The 14,053-nt window shown below is 41.6% G+C and overlaps 1 long non-coding RNA gene across 1 annotated transcript in view; it reads right to left on the bottom strand.

Moving 5' to 3' along the window:
* Positions 1-5,075: 5,075 nt before the first annotated feature.
* The window catches only part of LOC137638410 (uncharacterized), a 30,004-nt gene continuing 21,026 nt past the window's right edge, over positions 5,076-14,053 (bottom strand). The window contains exon 2 of the long non-coding RNA XR_011044137.1: positions 5,076-5,856. This is a non-coding gene — a long non-coding RNA (uncharacterized lncRNA). The remainder of the gene's footprint in view (positions 5,857-14,053) is intronic.

The following is a 14,053-nucleotide window of genomic DNA, read 5'->3' as shown; positions in this document are numbered from 1 at the left end:
ACTTTGTGGTCTCCATGGAGAACGTCTGTTTTGTGACAAAGACATTCAGCGCACTGACATCTAGCACCGGCCTCCACCCTCCTGTCTTCTTTGCCACTAAGAAGAGACGGTTGTAGAAGCCCGGGGTTTGATGGTCCAGGACTTTGACTACCGCTCCCTTTTCTAGTAAGAGAGACACCTCCTGTTTCAATGCTCGTCTCTTGTCTTCCTCTCTGTACCTGGGAGAGAGATCGATGGGAGACGTTGCTAGAGGGGGTTTTCGTACAAACGGGATCTTGTACCCCTCTCTGAGCAACTTCACAGATTGTGCATCTGCGCCTCTCTTCTCCCAGGTCTGCCAGAAGTTCTTGAGTCTGGCTCCCACTGCTGTCTGAAGAAGCTGGCAGTCAGACTCTGCCTTTAAAGGACTTGGTTCCTTTCTTCTTTCCACGTCTCCCTTCGGCAGGAGCACCTCCTCTGCTGGAGGCTCTGCCACGAAAGGGCGGAATAAATCGGGACGCTGGAGTGTCCATCCTTGGTCTAGCAGACAAGGTAGGCAAAGGGGTGGCTTTGCGAGCAGAGGACGCAACCAGGTCATGAGTGTCCTTCTGTATCAAAGAAGCAGCAATCTCCTTAATCAAGTCCTCTGGAAAGAGGCACTTAGAAAGAGGAGCAAACAGAAGTTCGGATCTTTGACAAGGTGTCACTCCAGCTGACAGGAAAGAGCAAAGGTTCTCACGCTTCTTGAGGACTCCGGATACGAACGATGCAGCAAGCTCACTAGACCCGTCACGTATGGCCTTGTCCATGCAGGACATGATGAGCAAGGAAGTTTCCTTCTCTGACGGAGAGATCTTCCTGCTTAAAGCTCCCAAACACCAGTCTAAAAAGTTGAAGACCTCAAAGGCTCTAAATAACCTTTTCCAAAGGTGGTCTAGGTCCGAAGATGACCAACAAATTTTCGAGCGTCTCATGGCTAGCCTGCGGGGAGAGTCTACCAGACTTGAGAAGTCGCCCTGGGCAGAGGCAGGAACTCCCAAGCCGAGAACTTCTCCCGTGGCATACCAGACGCTCGATTTAGAAGAGAGTTTAGCAGGGGGAAACATAAAGGCTGTCTTCCCTAGACTCTTTTAGGACTGCATCCATTCTCCTATCACTCGTAAAGCTCTCTTGGACGAGCGTGCGAGGACGAGTCTAGTAAAGGCAGGCGAGGATGACGGCATACCTAATACAAACTCTGACGGAGGAGAGCGCGGAGCCACAGACACAAACTGGTCCGGAAACATCTCTTTGAACAGAGCTAGAACTTTTCTAAAGTCCAAAGAGGGTTGCGTGGACTTAGGCTCGTCAAGATCCGAATGTGGTTCATCAACGTGAGCGGCACCATCATCATCCGAAAGTCCATCATCCGAGTATTGAGGAGGAAGCGGCAATGGAGTAGGTAACGGCTGGTTAGCCGAGTCCGGTCGCACGGGTGCACGCGTGACTGAACCGGACGTAACGTCATGGAACTGTTGCCCAGTCTGTGAGCTGGCAACAACCATAGCAGCGCGGGGACGCACAGCGTCTACTCCAGACTGTCTAGCCTGATGCGGGTGAGCAGTGGCAACCACACTGGGTTGCGGAGGTTGACGCACCGCGTCAAAACGAAACAACTCTGACTGTTGTTGTGTCTCGCGAACGTCAACGGAAGGGTCCGTGCGTTGCTGAACGTCAACATGCGGCTGGCAGGGTACACTGGAACGCATGGGTGGCGGAACTCTCTCAACTGGAGTGCGCAAGAAGGTTGCCTCAGCGTCCACAGGACGCACAACCGAGTGTGTGGTTGGTTGTAGGCAAGAGGCTGGTGCAGCAGCAACCTTCTCCGCACGAAAGTCCTGCATCAGAGACGTTAATTGTGACTGCATGTTCTGCAGCAAAGACCACTTTGGGTCTGCAGGAGCAGGTGCGGCGACAGACGGTGTAACTGTCTGCGGCGGTACCGCTTTGCCTCTCTTAGGAGGTGAGCAGTCATCGGAAGACTGCAGCGAGTCCGAACTGACCCAGTGGCTACAACTGGGCCGTTGGACTTGCGCGGAAGGGACCGACTTGCGCTTAAGTGGTCGTGAGACCTTGGTCCATGGTTTCTTGCGAGAAACCTCTTCCGCAGACGAGGAATAAATGGGCTCTCTCGTCTTTGTGTGGGTGGGGCGATCTTGGGTAGATACGCCCGAAACCACGGAGGGAACGTCTGTTCGCTGATTAAAGCCTCTCGAACCCATTGGTCGTACGACATTGCTTCTCCCCTGGACTTGGGAGCTTGCAAGAGGTCCCGGACTAGGAGGACGACAGGCACGAACAGACGAACCCTCAAGCGCAACACTATCCACAACACTATCACTCACTTTATCACTTCCCACTGCACTTTTACACTTCAGCTCCTTGACGTCCGCCATGAGCTGGTTACGGTCACTAGCCAGGGACTCAACTCTCTCACCCAGAGCTTGGATGGCACGCATCATATCAGCCATCGAAGGTTCCCGAGTGCCAGAAGGGGGATTAGGAGCAACCACTACAGGGGAAGGAATAGGTTGTGGGGCATGAGGAGAGGAAAAATCAACAGAACGAGATGAACTTCTCCTGACTCTATCTCTCTCTAGCCTACGTGTATATTTTTGGAATTCGATAAAATCAAATTCCGAAAGCCCAACGCATTCCTCACATCGATCTTCCAATTGACAGGTTTTATCCCGACAATTGGAACAAACGGTGTGAGGATCGATAGAGGCCTTCGGAAGACGCCTTGAACAGTCCCTAGCATTACACTTCCTGAATTTTGGGACTTGAGAAGGGTCAGCCATTTTGAATTGGTCAAAGAGGAATTCAAAAACTATCCAAAGTCATCAACAAATAATCCGATATCAAAAAAAGAATGCAAGGATTTATTGAAGAGAAAGCCTGCACAGCGAAAGCTCAAAACTAGAAAAGTGTACTTCACCAAATAGTTGTGAAAACAAATCCAGTTAGCAACAGCGAATTAGTAGGTCTTGCCGGTAGCACGACAGAGAGAAAATTGAGTTCTTTGTTTACAATGAGTACTGGGTACTTGGACGACAGATGGCGCTGTTGAAGTACACCCCCTACCTGCATAGCGATCGCTGGCGGATTTTTTCCGTAGAGTTTTCTGTCGAGCAGCAGAGCTGCAGCTATTATAATCACCGGCTAAGTTAAATATTGAAAACTACATATGTTATCAACTACATAGGCTATATTCTAGACTGAAGTATGAGCTACTGAATTGCTTCTGTAAAGAATATGCAAAGCTTAAAACCAGTAAACAGATTTTATCCTTTTCAGAGCTATTTTTGTCATTTTAAAGCTTTTAAACAAATTTCCATTTATTAGAATGAAGATGAATACATAAGATCTTTTACTGCAAACAAGCAATGGGAATGTTATACGTGATCAGAATAACATACATTTTGTTAGAGATTAATTAATGAAAATTACCAAAACATTTGATATGAAGTTTTGAAATTAAGGTTACAAACTTTGGGAAAAAGTTTCAAAACAAAAACTAAACTTAATCTGAACCGGGTATATTTTTATTGCAAATATAACCTCAGTTCAGAGAGAGAGAGAGAGAGAGAGAGAGAGAGAGAGAGAGAGAGAGAGAGAGAGAGAGAGAGAGAGAGAGAATTAGTTTTATTATAACTACTAGTTAAGCTATAACCCTAGTTGGAAAAGCAGAATGTTATATGCCCAAGGGATCCAACTGGAAGAATAGCCCAGTTAGGAAAGGAAATAAGGAAGTACATTATATAGTGTGCCTGAATGAACCCTTAATCAAAAGGAAGCTAACCCAAGAAAGTGTAAGACCATGGTACAGAGGCTATTGCACTACTCAGGACTAGAGAACAGTGGTTTGATTTTGAATTGTCCTCCAAGAAAAGCAGAGTACCGGAGATTAAGTCTCTCTTCTATCCTTACCAAGTGGAGAGCAACCTTTAAACAATAATTCAGTATTTAAACTCCACTAATGCTTAGCCATGCTATTTAAGACCTTAATAGTGATTCCCTTCACAAATAATTCAAAATTATCCTATTCATGACTTCTTGTTTCCCCTTACATATAATAAATGATTTAGTTGCTAGCACAATAAGTAAACTTATTTAATAGATTAAAAGCTTGCTTGGTTTTCCCTTTAACTGGAATATATAGAAAATAATTCTAGTAGTGGAGCTTTATATATGAAACTTTCATTTAAGCAGAATATTTGTCATTATTGCATGAAGGAAGGAAACATGATGGTTATTTGAAACATATAAGCCAAAATCATATGTACTTACTTCTCTAGTAGATTTATAATACCAATATTTATAAACTTGTTGATGGCTAGAATATGATGAACTACTCCCCCGCCCTCCCCTCCAAGAAAAACATTGACTGAAAAGCACTGGCAAGATATGGATAATCAGACACACATTTTTGTCCAGTAGCTACCATCTCATATGTATCTGCTTATACCTTTTAAGAGAACAATGGCTTACAATAGAGTCGAAGTGTAAAAGGAAATACAATCTCAGTTGCTAATAATTAGATTACAGTCTTGAGAGGTATACATATACAATAATGAAATGATATTTAGAGTAAAATAATTAGTTGGAGGTTATATTCACAAGTAATTAAAGTACTTTAATATACAGGTTACAGAATGAATTTGAATCAATTGCTAAAAATATTAATATCAGTTTCCCTTTAGCCACACATTCAGAGAACTTGTTTACAGTAATTTACTCAGTTCTAAAAATGATACGATATAGAAGTATGTTAAGAGATCCAAAGGAAATTTACACTTGATTTAACATCTAATTATTGAAAATTTAAAACATGTGCAACAAATTTCTAAGGAACAGTTACTTCATTATTCACATTTGTCTGTCTTAATTGGGTTTTAATGTAAAATTTCTTTAATCTTTAAAAACAATTGCAATAACACAATAAAAAAAAAATCCACTTAACGTAACCTATAATTATTCAGACTAGGAATTTTCTAAGTGGTAATAGGAATCCATTATTATTCAATATATTTGTATTCACTTACTAGTTTTCAAACAACTAAATGAATGATTGTAATCGTTTACAATTAAATGAAAATTAGGACATTGCAATCTGAATTTCAATTAGATATAGATAGGTTTGGACATCAAGTTCAATTTAATTTTTGGGTGTTTAGAATTTACTAGTGAAAATAGCATAGAGTATTTTCAAGGGAAAGATGCATTGAATTAAAAATAAAATTAGCTTTATATGCAATGAATTTCTAAAGATTGAGAGCAAATAAAATACTTGCTACTAGCTAAATATAAGTAGATAGTTATAATAATTAAATTTGACTTCCAAAAATACACAAACTTTGATAAACTAGAAGTAATCTGATAATATCATAGTTTTAAATATTTATATTACTTATTTACTGTAACATAAAAAAAATTTCCCAGTGATTGCTAGTGAAAATAGGGCATATAAATGGGGTGACCCTTGTAACACACAACCACCTAAAATTAAATAACTAGGGTCAAGTGAGCATTTCAAGATATTTATGATAATAATATTTCTCAGAGTATTTTATCAATCCAGAAAAGTTTAATGATAGACTAGCAGCTTCAGTCGAGACGATTGGTTGGTGCTCCTTTTGAAATTAGAAATTGATAAAATTAATCAACTTCTCTTCCTCGTAAACATTCAGGAATTTCTTGTAATAAATCACTGATTATTCGCTGCCAATCTTCAAACTGATGTCAGTAGGAATGCCTCATTTTAGTGCATATTTGCAGTTCAATTTCCTGTTTTGTGCAGGAGGCTATAATACTTCCTTCCCTTTTGATGATTATAGTCTGAAAGATCAATACAAGATTTTAATTTCAGGACTACAGATATATGAGTCGTCTTCAAATATTTTACAATGCACTTCAATGTCAAGACTACTTAATAAAATATTCTGCATGATAAACTATAAAGAATATAAAATATTCTAATGTAATGGGTATATGGGTATAAACGTGGAAATAGCGATAGCCTAGACATGTCCATAACATTCGTAACAGAAAATATTATAACCCACAGTAAATCTCGTAAATTAGCAAGTAATACTAATACTAATAATAATAACAATAATATTAAGTCCTAAGGCCTGAAAAGGAAATACTTCACAATAATAATAAAAAACCTGGACTTTGGTAATCCACTGGATAACAGGAAGCTCCACTAATCCTTCAATTTTCTTCGAGGGAATCAATAAACCATAACTCCTTGAATTAAACAATCTACCTTACACCACAATGGATACCTGTTAAAACACACACAATACTCATAAAACATTTGTAACAAATGTATGTATTTTAGTGCTGCCTTTGACCGTGTTAATCATGAGGCCATTGTTTTCAAACTTTAATAGTTGGGATTGGGTGGGTCATTTCTTAGCATTATTATTGATTTTTTAAGTAATAGATCTGAAAGAGTTGTTGTTGATGGGCACCATTGCGAGTATAGGAATGTGATATCCAGTGTTCCACAGGGTAGTGTTCTTAGCCCATTACTTTTCATACTATATACACATGACATGTGGTTTCGCCTAGAAAACAAGCTTGTTGCATATGCAGATGATGCTACTCTCTTTGCATCAATTCCATCCCCTGAATGTAGATCTGGGGTTGGTGAATCCCTAAATAGAGATTTAGCTAAAATTAGTGGATGGTGCAAATTATGGGGTATGAAGTTGAATCCTAACAAAACTCAAAGTATGATTGTAAGTAGGTCAAGGACAGTGGCTCCTCAACATCCAGTTCTCAGTATTGATAATGTTTCTTTAAATTTGTATGACACTTTTAAAATTTTAGGTGTGATTCTCAACAGCAAATTTACTTTTGAGAAACACATTAGGTCTGTGTCTTCTTCAATTGCACAAAAAATTGGCTTATTGAGAGTCTTACAAGATTTTCTGTGATCAATCTATTCTGAAGAAGTGTTTTAATTCTTTCATTCTACCTTGTTTTGAGTATTGTTTTCCTGTCTGGTGTTCAGCTGCTGATTCTCATCTTAATTTGTTGGACAGAAACTTACGATCTATTAAATTTCTGATTCCTGATCGATATATTAATCTTTGGCACCGTCGTTCAATTAGTTCCTTATGCCTGTTGCATAAGATTTTCCATAACTCTGACCATCCTTTACATTCAGATCTTCCTGGACAATTCCGTCTTGTTCGTAATACTAGGCAGGCAGTTAATTCTAATAGCCAGGCCTTTCCCATCATGAGACTCAATATTACACAGTATTCTATAAGTTTTATTCCAGCTGTGACCAAGTTGTGGAATGATCTTCCTAATCGGGTAGTTGAATCAGTAGAACTTGAAAAGTTCAAAGTTGGAGCAAATGTTTTTATGTTGACCAGGCGGACATGAGTCTTTCTATAGTTTATATGACATATCTGTTTTTGACGATTTGTTCCTACACGGATATAAAGTCTTGTCCTTTAGTAGGAGACTATTCCTTAGGAAGGAAGATGCCCCTATAACCATACTGACCAGCGGTATGAAGCGCTCCTTTCCAAGAGCGTAGTACCTTGTTACCACTCCCGCTCACAAACCTGTGATTTAGCTCACTTTGCTTGGAGGTAGGACTTCAAGGGGGATAGGGCTGGCGGGCAAGTTTGTATAAATAGCCAAGGTTTGTATGGTTAGGAAAAATACATTATCTACTAATTTGTCATTTTTTTCCGGAACTGGAATACAAACCATGCTATTCATTAGGGGTGACTCACTCATTAGGAAGATTGGATGTCCATGCCAGCCTGGCTTTTGGCTTTACCCAGGGGCTCCTTATCTGAGTATATTAGTACTCCCTGCCCTCGCTAAAACCTTGCTACGCAAGGTCCGCGGCCTACGCAAACTGTGTGTTGAGACATGCAGAAGTGTGACTGTCTAGGTAAAGTTATCCCGAGTCTATTGAGGAAAAACCTGACGAAACCAAGACTTCCCCATACCACCTCGCCAGGGTATGGGGACGCAACAGTATTAGCTTAATACTAGGTACACAAGGGAGCATGGTTTACCTGCAGTGGTTTGAGGTCAGCTTATGCAGAGAACCAAGGATGCTGCTTTCCACACGAGTGGGTAGGATGAAGAAAAGAATAAGAACCAGTCAAATCTTTTCATTCATGCAGACTAAAACTGGGTAACAGTGCCCTCAACCTTCTGCTACTTGTCGAATAAGGTGCTTGAGGTATACAACCAGCTGTTGTGCAGCCACCACCGGACCGATAGAGATCGTATCGAGTTCCTGTGGGTCACGTTTTGCAGGAGAAAGGTTGTGAAAGTCACCTGGAGCATTTACATCCTTTCTGGCAAAACCTGCGTCACAGAGTAATCTGCTTAGAAGAACCAGGGACATAGCTATGCCCCTGACATCGTGAGTCGTCATGTTGAGATGATATTTAAGTGATCCTACTTTAGTCTCTCCCAGTGCTGATGACAAGAGAAGGGACCCGGGTGGGCTGTTGCCATTCTCTTAAGATAGAGTTTCATACCTTACCCTGGGTACTGTACAGTAACGGATCATCTGGATCGTCCGTTACCGAATGGAGACTTGTGTAAGATCCGTCACCTCTGGAGACTGTGTCTGTCGACATACTCAGGGACGAAACAGAACATTGCTTTTCGCCCTTCTCATTAATGGGCGAGGTCGAAAGAGGGACCATGAAGTTCCTTGACTTGTATGGCCGCTGTCAGTGTGTGTAGGAACATTGTCTTCTTAAACTAGGTGAAAATTTGTTGCCTGGTGAAATAGAACATAAGGTGGTCTCTTTAGAGATAGGAGAATTTGAACCATGTTCCGAGAGGAAGCTTTAGAGATAGGAGAATTTGAACCATGTTCCGAGAGGAAGGTCTCAATTCTGAGTGGAGAAAGGCATGTTGTAAGTCCGTATGAGTTAGGAAAGGTCTACCGATGAAAGGATGTCCCTTCCTTTCAGTTTGAAGATGAAGGATCAAGGTTGAGTGATCATCTTACCTGTTGAAACTGAATAAGGGGTCTTTTCTTCTTGCATATACTCGAGGATTCCGCTATTGCTGGAATAGAGGTATCGAGTGGAGAGAGATATTTTCACATGACACCAAATACACAAGACATTATACTGCTGGTAGACTGATGCTGAGGAATTCCTCAGATATCTAGACAACTTTTCAGCAACTTACTGCAAAAAGCCTCTGTGGAAGAGGAGGTACTGGGTAGTCTTCAGGCGTACAATCATAGCAAAGCTATAGCTTGTGGTAGGTGTCGAAGTGGGTTGTCTGTGATGTGGAGAGGGTTCTTTTGGAGAAACTATCAGGAGCAGCAAAAGGTTTGGAAACCGTTCTGCGTGATGCAGGTGAGGTGGGATTGGGATGGGACGGGTGGGGTAGGGTGGAGACGGGTGGAATTGGGACGGGATGGGTGGGGTGGAGTGAAGCCGATACGAGTGAGGAGGAGTGGGACCAGGACGGGTGAGGTTGGGTGGAGTGGAGCCGGGACGGGATGGGTTGGGTGGAGTGGAGCCGGGACGGGATGGGTGGAGTAGAGCCGGGACGGGTGAGGAGGAGTGGGACCAGGACTGGTGGGGTTGGGACGGGACAGGTGGGGTGGGGTGGGATGGGATGGGCCCAAGATGGGTGGGGTGGGCCCAAAGATGGGTGGGGTTGGGCCCGGGGGGAGTGGGACCGGGATGGGTGGGGTTGGGCCGGGATGGGTGGGGTGAGACTGGGAGGGGTGTAGTGTGGTGATGATAGGGTATGGTCGACAACCAATCTCCGAGAAATCTTGGATGTCTTTGCTAGCTAATTGATACGAAGGGAAACACAAACTTCCATGAAGTAATGACAGAAGATATATGTGGTGTTGGGAGTAGTAATATTTCCTTTAAGGTACATTCACACACATCAGTGACGTATCAGTGCCGCGTCCGCTCAGTGCTTCAGTGTCAGTGAAAAAAAATATCGTTGCTTTGAATTCAACCAATGCGTTTACACACGTCTGGCGCAGTTTAGTGCTTTGACTCTGTGACCGTTACGTCTCCGTTCCGTGCAGCCGAGTATCGTCGCCACCGATATTTTTCAAGTTTTCACGGACGCCGGACAAGTATTCTGAGCCAAGGAAATGGATTTAGATAGCTAAATTCAGAAAACACCCAATTCCAAATAGTGTGTATTATTTCACCTTAAACAAACTGCTAATCGTTCCGTTGGTTTTATGGCCTTTCTCCAGTGGGTGTCTTGTTTTTTCAGTTGAGTCTCCAGTCTATTGAACAATATCCTGAAGCAGTTTTTGGACATTCTAAAGTACTGGAAAAATTTGGTTTCATCATCGGTTAATTCCTTGTACAGAGTCGCAAACTCTCCTTCCGTTTCTCTTTTCTGCCACGCTTCATGTACCCACTTTCTCCTCTTCACTTTTTGTTCAGCCTCTTCCTCTTCATCAAGAATTATGGCAATCATTGCCAACTCCACATCCAAAATTTTTGCCATCCTAGGAAACACTGATTTCACGCTGCACGGCAACACCACAGATGTGTGTGCATAGACGTCGCGGAAACAACACGGATATCATTGACACTGAGCGGACACGGCAATGATACGTCACTGATGTGTGTGAATCGACCTTTACATGGTACCACAACAGACCACCCAGAGAGTTGATCAGTCACACTGCCAAGAAAGACTTGAAAGGCCTCGTACAGTAGTTTTCGTTCAATAAAGGTTACTGCTGATGGATTGGCAGCAAAATCTCAGATGATTTGCAAGCTCACATAGTACTGGTGATGTCTCAGTTGATTCATGGCCAAAAATCTGTCTGTCTCTTTCACGTCTTTTTGTGGTTTCCACACCTCGATGACAATCATGAAGACGGGCAAGAGTGCAACGGCAGAGGGCAGCAGGAACAACAATCATTACTCCATAGAGAATGAGATCACCATCAGTTGAGAGGTTTTCCCTTAATTTCCAAAAATGGAGTGAGGACTAGTTTAGGTTATAACAGCTTGATGGAAATCTGGAAGTCAAACAATTTAGCTCTTGCTGCAGCTCAGAACTTCTTTAGTGTCCTATCTGCATCTAGGGGTGTAGAATCTTCTTTGGTGATGAAAGCATTGATATTGACAATATAACTGACGTGTGTTGCGCCATTAGCACAAGTGATTTCATCTTCTGTAGTAGGGTGGCTGACTGGAGCTTGAGATAAAATATCTTGAACCCTGAGCTGCTCTCCACCCTGCCACACTGTTGTGAAGAGGTACGATGAAATCTTTTCCTTGAGATCCTGAAGACGAGAATTCTCTACTACATAAAGCGAATAATGGTCGAGAATTGGGATGAGTTGCCAGTGATCAGCCATCAGGGTAAAATGCTGAAGACCATCTAGATACAACCTACACTTAAGACATAGCTCAGACCACAGCTAACAACTCAAGCTCTACAGTGGCACAGAAAGAATTGGCATCTGTGAGAAACTGAGAGTCCTGTTGACCTAAACGAAGTCTACCATTACTATGGTCCTGTAAAAGTGTATCCAATTCCATAAAGGCGAGAGGCATGAGTCTGGAGGATTACCGGCAATGCAGGATTGGAGGCGGCAAGAACTGGCGGTCTTACCAAGGCGGCCTTGACTCGATAAAATGCCTTATCATGATCTTGAGTCCAAATAAATGCTCTCTTAGGGCTGTGGCAGCAATCTCCAGTGGTAAACTCGGTCAACTGATTCATTAAACCTATGAATGATCGAATGGTCAGTCAAATTGGTTTGAGTGCGAAAGTCACGGATTGCACTGACTTGACTAGGATCAGCTGTTATACCTTCTCCTGAGAGCTGGTCTCCACAAAAGGGCAGGTGGGATCCAGAAACCACAAACTTGTCTCTGTTGAGATTAATCTTGAATTTGCGGCTTCTAAGAAGCATCTTGAAGATCTGTTGAAGGTCAGTGTAGTAATCTTCATCAGAAAGAAGTATGTCATCGACAACCATTACAAAATTCTGCATTCCTTGAAGGGCTATATTACCCCAGAGACAAAAGGCATCCCCCGTAGCTGCAAAACCCATTAACATGAATAATGTAAGTCTCACATTTTATATATCTACAGGTAGCGTGGATCACTCCAAGTTGATCATAAGGTATAGCAGGGGCATTACTCCCATATACACTCAACACAACTTTGTCTGTTTATGCAAACCTATAACTGCATGTCATCCCTTCAGAAGCTGTAATTAACTATGAACAAATCTTTTCCACATATTCCTTGTACTTTGGCAAAGCCCGTCTAAAATATCAAACATGGATAAATTTGATAATTAGTCATGTTAATAAAGACTTCTAGAGATGGGTACAGTAATTGACCAAATCATAAAAAAGGCTCTAAAGATGGGTACAGTAATTAACCAAAAGTTGGTGATCTCATTTTGACAATTTTTCAGTTTTCCTTTTAAATATAATCCTATGCGGTATTTAGATGCACATTTATGCCTAGTAATAGGATTAATACTAAATGTTGTCTGAAAAGACTTTGGCTTTTTTTTATGTGTTTTATTGATAAATGTCCTATACCCCCATTCAATGTCGATAAATCTGGTTTTTATAAACATACATAAAGGAAATTCTGCTTATGACATCTTGCAACTGCATAGTATCACTAACTATTTTTAACAACACATCTACACACGGGGACCCCAAGCACTCGCTCTCTTGGACACAAAAACAGGACTAAAAATCAAACAACACTATTATAAACGTATAAAATAAAAATGTACATCCATATAACACTACGATCGAAGAATAGCATCTGCTAAAACTTAAAATAAATAGCACAGTCGAGTGACGAACGCCTCGGAGGGGCGGGTACTAAACAAATACAAAGCTAGATCGCTATCTCGTTCGTAGGTTGGACTTGCTAGCAAAAAGTACCATGAGCATAAATACACAAAAAATAATAACGGTTCTAAAGGCATAAGGCCAGGGACTAAACCAAGAACCAAAGTGACAGAGTACTAAACGGCCAGACAAAGATGAATTCCCAAACAGTGAACAAACAATGGCCGCCATGAAAGGCCAGACGGGAATAATAAAACAGACTATACTGGATATAAAACAAAAGCCCGGTATAATAAAAAACTGTCAAAACAAACTATGGTACTTAACATAGGAATGTGTGAAGATGGAGCTTCGGACATGACAAAATAAATCCACGATTGATAAAAAAGACCGAGAGCACCACAAAATAATTCAACACTTAAAATTCCAAAAAGAAGGATGTTGTTCAGATGGCGCTTGCGTCGTGGCGTGGGTGGTGTGGCGATGGGGGTTGGCTAGGGCCTTTGTATCGGCCCATCCCTTTGACAAAGGAATTAACTAAATGGAAGACAACCTGTGAATAGTGGATTTCACGCGCCTTTGCTTTATACACGACACCCAAAAGGTGCTCGCGCGAGGGTTGTAACCTCAGCATTCCATGCTTTTATCTTTCTCTGGTATAATTGGAAGGTTTTATCAGAAAAGATATACAAGAAGGACTTCTTTTCACTGGGCGCCACAGGTCTCTCCCCAGAAATAGATTTTTCCTTCGTCAAAATCCCTTTATTTTCAGATATTCGAGACAAATTTAGTAGTTTTTTGTTGTGGAGTATTATCTGTATTAGAGCGATTATATTTGTGGTGGTAAACAAACAATAACGTTCTCCTGCATGAACTAGAAGTTGGTAACCTTGCCATGTATATAAATTCTGGCCGTGGGAATGAATTCTCAATACTTGTAATTGACTTGCTGGAAATGATACAATTAACGCCAAAAGCAAATGGCACAACCTTTAGTGACTGGTCGGATATTCTGTTTGAAGTAATTTTGAGCAAGTTCAGTTTAGTTAGCGCGAGAGTGTCATGTTGTACTAGTTCTTATGTTTTGAAAGTGCTGTACAAAGTTTGCCAAAATCCGAGGTAAGGATCCCGAGCAAGTCTGAAGCATCATCTCACCAGTTCAACAAATAAAGAAAGCACACTTTATTGAATTCTTCTACTGA

The sequence above is a fragment of the Palaemon carinicauda genome, chromosome 3 (assembly GCF_036898095.1).
Source record: "Palaemon carinicauda isolate YSFRI2023 chromosome 3, ASM3689809v2, whole genome shotgun sequence".
Taxonomy (NCBI): Eukaryota; Metazoa; Arthropoda; class Malacostraca; order Decapoda; family Palaemonidae; genus Palaemon; species Palaemon carinicauda.
Note: the sequence above shows the minus strand (reverse complement) of the source record. Positions and strands in the feature narration are given on the sequence as shown.